Consider the following 14,529-nt stretch of genomic DNA (forward strand, 5'->3'; position numbering starts at 1 on the left):
CTGCATTTCTCTCGAAATCTGAGCCAAAGGATCCTTCACACCCAAAGCAGTAAACCAATTCTCTCTGCCTAGCCCTGTTATTTTCCAGCCAAATCTCTCCACCATCTCAGGGATATCCGATCCAATCACTGCTTTTGTTAAAACCATCAACAAGTCTGGAATCCCATGACAATCCGGGGACAAGTCATTCAGCCTGTTTCCTGGCCCATCACCCAGGGATAGTTTTAAGGTGTAAATATATTTCAAAATCTAACTGTGATACACATAGCCCTGCCTCATACATGCCGCACTCTGTGTAGCCTCTGTGTCACCTCAGACCTCTCAGTCTCTCCACACATCTAGAAGAGGTAATTATAACCCCACTACAACCCTAAAAATGCTGCGATGCTCTTTCTGTGGCCCTGTTACAAGACAGCCAAATAAAGCTGCTTCAGTCCAGTTGAGGTAATGGGTGTTTCAATGATACATGCGTCCTAAGAGTCCAGAAAGCACACCAAAGCCACGCTCCTGTCCTTAGGGCTGGAGCATGGCTTTGGTGCGACTTCCGGACTCTTAGGACACATGCATCATTGAAACACCATACCTCCACTGTGACTCGAAGCAGCTTTATTTTGGCTGTCTGTAACAGGCCTGTGTTTCCATTTTGGTTAGCTCTGTATGCTCTGTCTGTTTGGATTACTATCTTGTATGTGTGATTGTACTCTGCATATTCTCTAAATAAAACCTTCTCAATTCACCCAGAACCTGTAGTCCTCCCAGTTAGTACTGGTATATATTGGTGCCCATAGTCCAAACGTTACCCAAGCCTCTCACAAAGCTAATTTCCCTCAACATTTGTAGTATAATTGACAGCTGGTGGGAACCCCCCGTTTCCCCCACCTATTATTTGGGTAACACTACAAGTGCTGAAAAGAAACCTTCAAGGTTGAGTACAGTGCACCCGCGCCATACGCGGGTGCACTATACGCAGCTTTGAGCATACACTGAAGCTGTGCAATAATGAAAGAAATGATTTGTGCAACCGTGGCACACACGCTGCCCTGCACCTTGAGCATGTGCCCCATTGTTGCAATGGGGCATGAGCATACGCAGATTTCTCCTTAAATGGGGGGATCCGGAACTGATTCCCCGCATAAGGGAAGGGCCCGCTGTACCAATATTCTGTTTTCCTTCAGTATGGAAGGGCTTCACTGCAGCTAAGACTTACACAAGCTGTCACCATACACAGGGTGGACAATAACTTACTACAAAGATACCACCTGCTGCAAATATGCCTGCCAAAGGATACCTTTGCTGAAGCAAATTTGTTAATCTTATAATTTCTGACAAAGGAAGATGGAGAAGTCCAGGTGGCTGTTCCAGAAAACTCCAATAAGGAAGCTGAAAAAGGAACGGGCTGGACAAGTGGCAGCCCTACAAGTGGAATGCACCTGAATTCCCTCTGGAACTGGTTTGGAACTGTGTAAATAAGCCTATTCAATACACTGTCGCAACCAGGGTGACAGTGCAGAGGCAGAAACCCAATGACCCTTCCTTGCCTCTTGAAAGGAGACAAACACTCAGATTTATGTAACACCTGTTAAGGAAAATGCAACATGGGATATACAGTGATAGAAATAAAACATGTATGTGAGAGTCACTATGACTAAGCAAAAGCAATTAAGAAGCCACACAGGTGTGAAAGCTAATGTAATTAGCAAGTCCTAAATGCCAAGGTCAGAAATGCAGAGTGTATAATTGAAAACACCTGAGAATCATTAAGTGGACAAGGTGAGGTGATGAAATCATTAATTATGGGTTGAACTATGAGAACCAATCAAAATGGATGTACACGCCCACTGGGTGGAAACTGACAGAGTGGGTAGTGTTTTACTGTGGCTATAATAATTGCTATGATTCCCAATGTATTTTGTGGAGTAGTGTGGAATAGAGTGGGTAGTTGTTGGATAGTTGTGGAGTATTGTATATAGTAGAATAAAGTAGATCTTTTATATAAGACTACTGAGTTGTCTGGTGTCTTGGGTGAAGATACAAGAGCCAGCAGGAACCTGGAGAAGTGTGAAGACTTCTGTGGAGCACGAGTGAGAAGGCTTGGAGAGTTTGTCAGGGTCTTCAGCCTATTCTCTGTAACTCTGCTGCTTTTAAAGCAAAGCTTTAACCACTGGCCAAAACTGGTCAGCGCCGGTGCATAACAAGGTGGTGAGTTAGAGCCAGAGGTGAAGAGCTACAACTCCCATCATCCCTGACAACACCTTGGTTCTCTCTAGAAAAACGTTAGATAAAAGCCCTATGCACATTCAATCTGTGACACTCTTTCTTCTGTGGAGATCTTGACTAAACAAAGACAGAACCATCTCCTGCGACCACTGGAATGTAGAATGTACTTTTGCAAAGGAAGGCTCCAAACTAAGAACCACTGAATTGAAACATAACTCCTTCCTAACCAACAGCATCCTTAACTCAGAGACTCTGTGAGATAAAGTAGTGGCTCCTGGGAACAAAACCTTCAAAGTAAGGAATTTCAAGTTCATTGATCTTAAGGGTTCAAAAGGAGGCCTCAACAAGGCCTGTAAACCACATTAAAGTTCCACAGGGAACACGGTAGACAATGTTAGGAAAGAACTGGGCCACCCCCTTTAAAAAAAAATCTGAACATGTGGATGAGAAGAGAGTGACTTACCTCACTTACCTTTCAAGAAAGAACTTAGGGTTGATACATGTCATTCATGCTACGCCCCTTCCTGTCAGCAAAAAGGCCAAAACTGAAGCCACTGAAGCCTTTTGTGGCCATGCCCCCTTATGCCAATGCAATCTAAAAAGATTCCTCCAAGATGATTCATACAAACACATGGTAGGAAATCTTCTGGCCACCAAGGTGGTCTGGATGACCTCCTCCTCATATCCTTCCATATCAACTTTTCTTGTGTAACTGTAATCGGCCTAGGTTGGGGTACAGGAGAACTCTTTGCTGAAGCAGATCCAGCCAAGGAAGTAGAGGTCAACTTTCTTGGCTCTGCATGCTGACAATCTTGGACAACCTGGGCCAGTTACAGACCGGCACTTGGGACATCCGCAGGACGTCCCATTTTAAAAAAGGGGCATCTCTTCTAGACGCCCCTGGGTCTAATACGGACTCTGTCTGTACAATATGGCGCCGGCCGTTCCACACGGCCGGCGCCATCTTTACGTATCGGACGCATAGCGTCCGAACGTGTCGCGACGCCTATGACGTCGCGAATGCGCCAGCGGTGCCTCACGACGTCATAGAGGCGCCGCAAGAAGGAGCTCCATTTTGGAGCTCCTTTTTTACTCCGCGCGGGAGCCACGCAGTGTGGCTGCTGCGGCTCCTGCACGGAGCAAGTGGCAGCGGCAGCAGACCGCCTCAAAGTGGCGGTCTATAACCCGCCCATGATTGTAGAGGCCATCTGGAGACTATAAGGATTCTCTCTGACTCCTCCATCTTGACATTCCCTAACAATTTGGACAACATCACCACCAGAGGAAAAGCAATGTAGAGTGAACTCTTCTTGCCTTACTCAGGGGATCTGTTCCGGAACCAACCCCCTCCCCCCCACATAAGGCAAATAACGTGCATGCTCGAGCCCCATTGAATATAATGGGGCTCGGGCATGGCGGCACACACCCCATTCATTGTATTGCAGTGTGGTTTCAACGTAAACGCAGGCGCACTGTATAATACCCTGGGCCAATATACTCTGAGAACAACCAATGACAATGTTCCTCCATCCAAAATCTCAACAGAAAACAAGATCGTTTGTGATTCTCCTGGGGAGGGGGCAGATCTACCCAAGGAGTTCCAAATCTTTTCATCACCATTTGAAATACTAATCTATTTAGGGCTCACTCTCCTCATTCCAAATATTCTGTTTGCAAAGAATGTAAAAGTTAACATAACCCAAACCCCATTGATTTAAAGTATAAGCAGTTTGCTTTTGAGATCAATGCCAGTGTGGTTAATGTTCTGGTGATAACTGTTCCTCTTTTGAATTGAACCATATAATTTAAATGACACATTTCTGAAAAGTCTGGCAAATTGATGCATGTTAAGGTTCTCCTTTATCTCCAAATATGGATAAAAGTTTGCTTGGAATCTGTGGGCTAGTTGCTTGAGGATGATACAAATGCTTAGCCCTCAGTGTTTAGCCCACTCACTTCATTAGGCATCTCACTGTTTTCCCCATTTTGTCCCTTTCTTTCAATGTGATTCTTGCAGGTCAGTGCCTTACAATTGTTTTTGGATCAGCTTTTACATTTACAAAAGGCAGCACAATCCTCAAAATTAAAAAAATATAATATCTAAAATACTAGAAATACTTTATTGGCAGTTTACCAGATCATATAGAGTTCATCATGGACACACACACAAATATAGCACATGGCACAGCTCTTTAGCAGCAAATGAAATACTCAGTGGATAGAACTGGCCCAAGATATTTTGCTGACTGATGAGAAGAATAAGATATGCATAGCTTCCCCCAACACCATTCCATAGACAAAAGCTGACTTGAATGATGGCTGAAACTAACATCAACGCTGACCATGACAGTGTCCTCCACTACACTTGAGGGCAGTGAGTGAGTTCAGGGAATGAAACAAATATCTCCCCTCTGCATCCCACTACCTCCAGCTTGCAGTGACGGCCCCACTATGCTTATGTCAAAAGTTGGCCCTGGCAATGGAGACCAACTTCCCAGCTCAATCTTTTCCCATTCTGGTTATGTGCACATAATAATGTCGTATGACTCCATCATAGTTTCTCTCATACACCTGTTCAGCCTGGGACTCTATTGTCCATAGAGGTCTCTAAAAATCCTGAGTTCGTTTTGGGCTTCCAGCACTACCTGCACAGATGGCATATTGAACCAGGAAGGGAAGCAGCAACAACAACAAAGTTCAGATTCAACTGTTAGAATGATAGGATTGGAAGGGACCACAAGGGCCAACTAGTCCAATGCCTTGCCACGCAGGAATACACAGCTAAACAAACCCAAGAGATGGCCATCTAGCCTCTGCTTAAAGACCTCAAAAAAGGAGAGCCCATCATCCTCTGAGGCAGTCAAACAGTCTTCCTGAAATAATATGTAGACAGAATCCCTTTTCTTACCATCTGAATCTATTGGTTTATCTCCTAGTCTCTGGAGGAACAGGAAGCAAGCTTGCTCCATCTTCTATAAAAGATTCCTTCTAATATATAAAGATGGCTATCATGTCACCTTTCAGTCTTCTCTTCCCCTTACCTAAACACTCACCTGGCTAAGCCATTCCTCAAAACTTGATTTCCAGATCTTTTACCTACTTGGTTGCCCTTCTCTGGGCATGTTCCAGCTTGATATCTTTCTTCAATTATCATACTTAGAACTGGACACAATATTTCACGTGAAGCCCGACTAAAGCAGATAGTTTAATTATCTGCTCTTCAACCTTTCTGGTCAGTATTTGCTGAGTTCCTCTTTGTTCCCTTTTTGACAACGAAGATAACATTTGGCCTCCTCCAGTCTGCTAGGGCCTCTCCTATTCTTTAGGAATTCTCAAAAATCATCTGGCTCAGAGATTACATCTGTAAAGTCCTTTAGTAACCTTGAATGAAGATCACCTGACATGGAGACTTTCATTCGTTCTCCTAGCTTTTTCTCATTTGGGCTTTGGTTCTAGTAAAAAGAAAATCATTTTGGTTGTTGACTGAGAGAGAAGTGGCAGCAGACTTGAGGAGGGCTAATGTCCCCCACCTTCAAAAAGGAGAAAAAAGATATTCCCAGTATTTACCATCCAGTTAGCCTGACATCAATACCAGGAAAGATTCTAGAGCAGATCATTAAACGGAGAGTCTGTGAACATTTAGAAGGGAATGCCATTGTCACAAAACGTCAACATGGGTTTCTCAAAAACAAGTCAGGCCAGACTAATCTGATCTCTTACTGATAAAATTACCAGCTTGGAAGATGAAGGAAATGCTATGGATACAGCATATCTTGATTTCAGTAAGGCCTCTGACAAGCTCCCCTCCCATGATATTTTTGCAAACAAGCTAGTAAAATATGGGCTAGGAAATGCAACCGTTCAATGGAATTGTGATTGGTTGAACAGCCAAACCCAAAGGGTGCTCAGCAATGGCTCCTCTTCATTTTGGAGAGAGGTGACCAGTGGGGTGCCACAGGGTTCTGTCCTGGGCCCAGTGCTATTCAAATTTGGAGATGACACCAAATTAGGAGTAGTAGCTAATACTCGAGAAGAGAGGTTCAAAATTCAAAATGATCTTAATAGATTAGAAAGCTGGGCCAAAACTAACAATGTAAGTCTGCACTTAGGCAGAAAAAATGAAATGCATAGATATAGGACGGGGACAGCTGGCTTAACAAGACTACATGTGAAAGGGATCTAGGAGTCCTAGTAGACCACAAGTTGAACATGAGTCAACAGTGTGATGTGGCAGCTAAAAAAGCCAACGTGATTCTAGGTTGCGTCAATACAAGTATAGTGTCTAGATCGAGGGAAATAATAGTGCCACTCTATTCTGTTCTGGTCAGGCCTCACCTGGAATACTGTGTCCAGTTTTGGGCACCACAGTTCAAAAAGGATGTTGACAAGCTGGAGTAATTCTATATGAATATGTAATTTATTTCTAAAATGGAAGCCCTAGAAGGAGATGATGATGATGATGACATTGCAACATTTTAGTTTTGCAAATACGCAAGACCAGTTAGCTCGCCTGAAGTAGATTACAGGCTCTGTTAAGGGCAGAAAATCAGGAGCCATACAGATCTAACACATACGATATATGCTCCTAGCTAGTCCTTTTGTTCAAGTCCTGGATAAATCAATTTCCTAATTTAACATGCACCTCTCAAGTTCAGAAGGAAAATGGAACTTCCCAGTGTGGTCTAGCACTTACAAGAGCGGGACTGGGACTTGGGATAATTTGGTTCCAGTCTTTATAAAACTCTTTTGGTAACCTTGGACCAATTGTTCTCTCTCTCTCTCTTTCTCTGCCTGACCACCTTCACAGAGTTGTTATGAGAAAAATGTAGGGAAAGGGGGAATTACAGATACTGCCTTGAATTCAATGGAGGAAACACAGGAAAGCCTCAATATTATGACACTAGATAAAATTAACTAAAAGAGAGAAAGAGAGATACACATGTATATAGCACTATTCCTGTTATTGTTATGTACCTTCAGGTCGTTTCCAACTTATGGTGACTCTTAAAATGAACATATCATGGGGTTTTCTTGGCAAGATTTGTTCAGAGGAAGTTTGCCATTGCCTTCCCCTGAGGCTGAGAGTATGTGATTTGTTCAAGGTCAGTGGTCTTCATGGCCAAGATGGGAATTAAACACTAGTCTCTGGAGTCATAGTCCAACACTCAAACAGAAGCAAAAAACTGCTACGTTGGCTCTCTAGCACTATTTCTACCATATCTTATTTGTGGTTTTTCACTACAACGCAGTGCACAAACAATAGGCATCAGAATAAGTGATTTCATCCTTCTTAATGCGGAAAGGGGATTCTTCTCCCCCACACATCTATGCGAACTGGAATTCAGCATTGGCTGTCTGGAAGGCTCCACAACTTAACAGTTTCTTATGGAGAAACCCTGAGCACAGGGATCAAACTCTTCAAAGCAATAAAGTGGGGATTCCTCAATTACACTGTGAAGCTAAAAGCCTCCAGTCCTCAAGTCAATGAGCACAGCTCAGAATGTATATAGCCACCTTCCCCATTTCACTGGTATGCCACTCCTCTAAAACCATGGGTTTCCCCCCCTTCTAAATCTAAGGAGTGGAGAATCTCTTGGTTTAAGTGCCTAGTTCTGGTCCCCTATGAAAAGAAAGGCAACAAGAAAGCTCCATTCCTCTGCCACATCTGAGTGTGGAAGGGAGTGGGGGTGCACAGATTACAGAGTCAATGTGTCTGTCAAAAGCAAATCCTACCCGTCTGAACTTGGGCAGCTTGTTTGTGCAAATTCAGCAGCAAGAGACCAAGAGTTGTTTAAAAACATGCCAGGAAACCTTGCCAATTACTACCTCTTCTCCACAAGTGGTTGGTGCTGCTATGTGTTGCAATCCCAGCTCATGCAAACAGACACAGGAAAGCTGCCTTTCCACTTCCTGGGGCTTTCCCTGTCCCACCTAAACAGGCAGATGAAGAAGCAGAAAACAGCCGCACTTACAAAGAGATGAGGCAATGGGGCTGTGCATCCAGAACTCCCAACTGAACACTGTGGCTTTCGGCATAAGGATATTTAGAACCTTCTGCTGTATAATATCTGCCAGAAACAGTTAAAAGCATCCTCAGACTGACTGTAATATGTCTGTGTCTCATACCTTGGATCGAACATTGATCAGAACAGCAGAAGAGTATGAATGGGAAGGGCAGCTATGAAAGAACTAAAAAAGATCCTAAAGAATACAGATATAGAACAAAGTTAGAATAGTATAAGCCATTGTATTCCCTGTTACCATGAATGGCTGTGAAAGCAGGTAAGAAAATCAACTCTTTTGAGATATGGTGCTGGAGAAGATTGTTGAAGATACTGTGGACAGCCAAAAAGACAAACAAATAGGTCCTAGAGCAGATCAATCCTGAATAAATCCCTGGAAGCCAAGATGATTAAACTGAAGCTGTTGTACTTTCGCCACATCATGCTAAGGAACAACTCATTGGAAAAGATAATAATGCTAAGAAAGGTGGAGGGAAAAACAAAGAGAGGAAGACAGCATGCTAGCTGGATAGACTCTACTAAGGAGTTCACTGGCATGAAATTACAGGATCTAAGCAGAGCAGTGGAAGACAGGGAGTCTTGGAGACATCTCATTTACAGGGTTGTCATAAGTCAGGATTGACATGAAGGCAATTAACAACAACAAATGTAAGTTTGCCCAAACTCTCACCAGTCTATACCTACTGGCCAAGAGAGTTTCTCAAATGCTAATTCTGCCACTTTCCCCTGGCTAAGCCATTCCCAATGTAATCCTCCTTTAAGCAAATAAATAAAACCAAATGTATACTTCATGGAGACAGCTGGTGATATCTCCAATATAGCACATAGTTTCTCTCAACAGAGACAATACATGACACTCAAGATGCTGGGTAGGTTGCTCTTAGTTGTCAAGAAACAGTTTTGTGTTACCATATGCTGTTGTTGTGTGCCTTTAAGTCGTTTCTGACTTATGGCGATCCTAAAACGAATATATTGTGAGTTTTCTAAAATTCAAAAATACAGCCATGTTAGTCTGCAAAATCAGTATTCAAAGATTATTTGAAAGAAGGAAGCTGGTAGTATGAGCCTTTGTAGACTTGAGCCTACTTCCTCATGCATCTTCTAAACATGTCTACGACACTGCTTTAACTACCATGGCTCCATCCTATGGAATCCTGGGATTTGTAGTTTGCTGTGGCTCTAGAGCTCTCTGACAAAGAAGGCTAAATATCTCACACAACTACAACTCACAGAATTCCATAGCATTGAGCCGTGGCAGTTAAAGTGGTGTCAAACAGCATTAATTCTGCACTACAGATGTAAGCTGTGTGGAAGGAAAGAGCCTGGCGGTTGTCCTTAAGGTGCCGCAAGGCTCTTTGTTCTGTTGTAACAAAAAGAAGACAACACACATACCTTCTCTCTTTATTGTGATTGCCAAGTTTGTATTTATTTGTCTTGTGGGGGGGGGTGTTCTAAAATTGCATTAAAGGAAGGTTACAACTGAAAGTCTACGCGGCACTACCAGCCTCTTTCAGTTAGTCTCAAAGGTGCTACAAAATTCCTTTGCATAATAAGTTTTCTAGGCCAGATTTATTCAAAGTGATTTGCCTTTGCCTTCCTCTAAGGCTGAAAGAGTGTGACTTGCCCAAGATCACCCAGTGAGTTTTCATGGCTAAGTGCGGATACGAACCCTGGTCTCTATCATCACAGCACAATCTTAAACCACCACAACATTCTGGCTATCAGGTTTCCATACCTCCAACCTTTCACAGGTAAAATGCATGTGGCCATTATTAAGGAGAAAGAACAGACAAACGGAGAAGCTGCAGTAGTATGTTTTTGCTTGAGTCTACCAGGAAGGGAAAGATTGTGTCACTTCTCCTTCTCTTCCTCTAAGTGCAAACTACTACATTTGCGCTTTGAACTAGGTGTGAACAACTGAAGTAAGCCAAAAACAAAGGAGTAAAGTGGGGGGGGGGGGCGGAGGAGAGAAACTGAGGCATTTTTAAAGCAGCTGAAAAACTGGGATGACAGATAATTAATTTGGACTGTTCTTGCCAAATTGGGACATTTGAAGTATGTCTTTCTTGTTCTTCTTTTAATAAGGTAAATGAAAAGCTATTAAAGAACAAACTATACCTTTAGTTAATCATGGTAGAATTCAAAGATATAGCCGTGTTCATCTGTAACATCAGAATGTAGAGAGATCTTGTAGCACCTTTGAGACTAAGGGCCTGTTTACATTGCATTTTAACCTGGGCTCCAAACCGGTTAAAATTGGGTAGTTCTCACTTGAGTCAGGATTTTCTGACCTGAGTTAGGGGGTTGTTCACACTTGCATCAGGATTTTCTGTCTTGGATGGGGGTGGACGGTGCAAATTGCCCTTAACCCGGGTTTTTTTTTTTGAAATGGGTTTTCTTGTGATTCCTTTCAAAAGAACTGGGTTTTTTGCAGGGGCTGCCAATGGGAACTCAAAAGTCGATCCCATCCGGTGCATCCCGATCTTCCTGTCCTTCTCTCCCCATGCCACCTCTGATCTCGTCCTTCCTCCTCTTCCTCAGCCCCTGCCACCTCTGATCTTCCTTCCCTTCCTCCTCTCCCCCCCCCCCGCCAGGATTGTGGCATTTTATCCAGTTGTCAATGTGAACAGAATCGAGGATAAAATGCCACAATTGTGGCAAATAAATGGAATGGAGAGATTCGATCGTGGCAAATCATGGAAATAACCCGGTTTCCACACCAAATTATTTCTGAGTGTGAATGGGCCCTAAGGTCCAAAGCACACTGTAGAAATAATCCAGTTTGAGACTGCTTAAATTGCCCTTAAACTCTGACAGAGAAGGCTAAATGTCACAAAAAAACCTATAGTTCCCAGAATTCCCTAGCCTTGAGCCATGGCAGTTAAAGTGGTCTCAAACTGGATTATTTTGGACCCATCTGAAAGAAAGAAGTTGATAGCATGAGCTTTCATACACTAAAGTCAATTTATGCAGCTGAAGAAGTAGACTTAAGTCTACATCATTTAATCAGTCTATTTGGAGCCAACTAGAAAAAAGCAAAGCTTTGATGTAAAACCATCCCTACTTTTTAAAAAAGTTTCTAGCTTGTTGCTGCAAAGGAGTGAAAATGAAAGTATGATAAATGCTCTTTGCTCCCAACAAAGAAGTGGTTGCTCACCTCACTTATTTACATAATAAAGAAGCACTTCCTTCACAGTCTCACACAAAGGAAACAACATGGAGGTTTAAGCTAGATGGGAGTTAGATGCAGAAGAATTTTTACCCTGAGGTACAAAGTGGACATTCTTTGGCTGCTGTTGTTCAGACCCAGTGCTGTGACTCTCCAGTTCAACGTGGCTTTTGGCCAGTTAGCTTAAGACAGTCTTAACCAACCCAGACTGATTAGATTACAACTCCCATCGCCCCCAACCTGCAGTGCATTTCCACATATCTGGAGGGCACCAGGCTGTCAGGGTTGGGTTAATCCAGACTCTGGATTAAAATGGGTTAATTGGAGGAAGCCTGTCAATATTGTCACTGATTTCTTTGGTACACATTTTGTTTATTCTGTTTAGGATTTGACTGTTGCTTCCAAGTCCTCCACTTGCTTTCTGTGTGCCCTTTTAAGAGTATGGAATAGCAGCCTAAACCTGTTCAAAATAATATTTAAAACACTAATAAATTGAAAAGCATGTGCTCTAGCAATGAAAAATTCTTGTAAACAAGCAAAAGCAAGCATGACCTTTTCTTTCAAGACTCAGCCCAGCAGCTGTACAGAGGGACTCTCCAAACCACACTGCAGAAATAATGCAGTTTGAGACCGCTTTAAATGCCCTGGTTGAATGCTAGGGCATACGGGGAACTATAGTTTTGTGAGACATTCAGCCTTCCCTGTCAGAGAGCTCTGGTGCCACAGTAAACTAAAATTCCCAGGATTCCCTAGCACTGAGCCAGGGCAGTTAAAGCAATCTCAATCTGGATTATTTCTGCAAAGTGTTTTGGACCGTGTGTGTGTGTGTGTGTTGATGTCATTATGGGATTGTGGGGAAAATCCACTTCATCGTGATCTTTTCCCCACAAGCCTAGGACCCCAGCACAAAATAAGAAGTCCGCAGAGTTATAGGCTGCATCTATACTGCAATTAATGCAGCCTTACTCCGTTTTCACTGTCGTGGCTCAATGCTATGGAATCCTGGGATTTGTAGTTTTGTAAGATATTTAGCCCTTCTCTCTGAGAGCGAGCTCTGGTGCCATAACAAATCATAAATCCCATTGGATGGCGCCATGGCAATTAAAGCAGTGTCAAAGTGCATTAATTCTGCAGTGTGTCAGCAGCCACAGTGTTATCATCACACTTTAACTTCTATGGAAACATCCTATGAAATCCTGGGATTTGCAGTTTAGAAAGGGGTGTTTAGAATTCCCAGCCAGAGTGTTCTAGTGCCTCCCCAAACTACCAGTCCATGAACCTAAGAGGGGTTTTAACTGCCTTGGCAGTTAAAAGTGGACTCGTGGTGCTATAACTGTGCAGGGTGACAGGGCCCCAGGTTTTTATAATGGTATAAGCTTCCCTAGGTGATTTCCAAATGTAATGTGTGAGAGACACTAGAGGGTGTATCTTCAGTCAGCAATGGACTCTGTCCTATCTATAGTCCGCGTTCTTGTTGTTATGTGTCTTCAAATCATTTTCCAAATTATGGCAATCCTAAAGTGAACCTATCATGGGGTAAGATTTTTTCAAGAGGAGACCTGCCCTTCTTTCTGAGAGTGAGCCCTCTGCCATAACAAACCATAAATCCCATAGTCCCATAGCAAACCACACATCCCTGGATTGTTGAGCTGTCACACAACAAAAGAAGAGGAGGAGGAGGAGAAGCAGGAATCACTCTGGCCAAGCAGAGAGAGACCTTTTCCCACTCAATCCAACACAACCAAACACACACAACAACAACACCCCAACCCTTCTAGATAGGGGTCCCCAATTGAGAGAGGGTCTGAAAGGGAAGAACCAATGGAAGCAGGATGGACTGGATTGACCCTTGTGGTCTATGATTCCATGCTGTCATGGGTGCCTCTGAGCATGCACAGAAAGCAACAGGGAAGGAAGGAGGGCACTCACCCCTGGAGGGCTGCTGCTGCTGCCCCTTCCCTTCCTCTTCCACCCTTTCCCTTCCTCCTCCTCCTCCTCTTCCTCTGTCCAGCTGGGTCTTCTTCCTCCTCCTCCTCCTCCTCTTGCTCCTCCACTGTTCCCCCTCCATAATAATGCAGGCAGCCGCCACTGCTGAGGTCCCTGCTGCTGCTATAATGGAGGAGGAGGAGGAGGAGGAGGGATAGGGAAGGAGGAGGAGGAGAAAATGGGAGCATAAGTCACCATGACTAAGCAAGAGAGAGGAGGAAAAGGGCCGCCACGCTTTCACAATAAGAGTCCCTCCCTCATCATCATGGAAGCCAAACAATGTGCAAATAATGGCGGCCCTGACAAGGAGGGCAGGGCTGAGGGAAAGAGGCAGGGCTTGGAGGGAAAGAGGGAAGGCCACAGCACAGGCCCTCCCCTGTTTTCCAAGAGGGCCTGCCTTGTTCAGCCTCCTCCTCCTCCTGCCCAGGGCCTCCCTTTTGAGCAGGGCTAAAATGGAGGCTCTCTTCACTCAGGAACAAGTCCCAGTAAAAAACAAAAAAGCTGAAAACACTCAAGCCAGGGCTGTAAATGTATTATGCTTCTCAGTCACTGCTCAAAATGGAGGAGAGCATGGCCCAATAGGAGCTCTCACAAAACACTCCCAGGAATGTAAATCCATGCTTAGTTAATGCTCAGAGTGGAGGATATGGAAAGAAAATGGAGGAGGACGTGATCAAGCTAATAGCACTCCAAGATGTGTAAATCCAGGCTTAGCCATGTTCCAAATGGAGGACATTCAGCAAAAATTGAGGACCTGGCCCAACAGAAGCTCAAAAAACTCCCAGAAATGTAAATCCAGGCTTAGTTTATGTTCAGAATGGAGGATATGGAAGGAAAATGGAGGAGGACATGACCCAATAAAAGCTAATAGCACTCCTAGAAATGTAAACTCATTCTTCTTAGCCATGCTCAAAATGGAGGAGGACATGATCCAGTAAAATCTCGAAACGCTCCTAGAAATGTAAATCCATGCTTCCCAGTCAATACTCAAAATGGAGGACATTTAAGAAAAATATATGAGGATGTGACCCAAGAAAAGTTAATACCGCTCCTAGAAATATAAATCTATGCTTCTCAGTCAATGCTCAAAATGGAGAACACCCAGGGGGAAAAATGGAGGAGGACATGACCCAA

At 43.6% G+C, this 14,529-nt stretch overlaps 1 protein-coding gene across 1 annotated transcript in view; it reads right to left on the bottom strand.

The window, feature by feature from the left end:
- KEAP1 (kelch like ECH associated protein 1) overlaps positions 1–13,607 on the bottom strand; it is a 38,241-nt gene extending 24,634 nt beyond the window's left edge. The window contains exon 1 of the mRNA XM_042449685.1: positions 13,339–13,607. The gene's annotated coding sequence lies outside the window, so the exon portion shown is untranslated. The remainder of the gene's footprint in view (positions 1–13,338) is intronic.
- Positions 13,608–14,529: the final 922 nt, after the last annotated feature.

Source organism: Sceloporus undulatus, chromosome 2, assembly GCF_019175285.1.
Source record: "Sceloporus undulatus isolate JIND9_A2432 ecotype Alabama chromosome 2, SceUnd_v1.1, whole genome shotgun sequence".
Taxonomy (NCBI): domain Eukaryota; kingdom Metazoa; phylum Chordata; class Lepidosauria; order Squamata; family Phrynosomatidae; genus Sceloporus; species Sceloporus undulatus.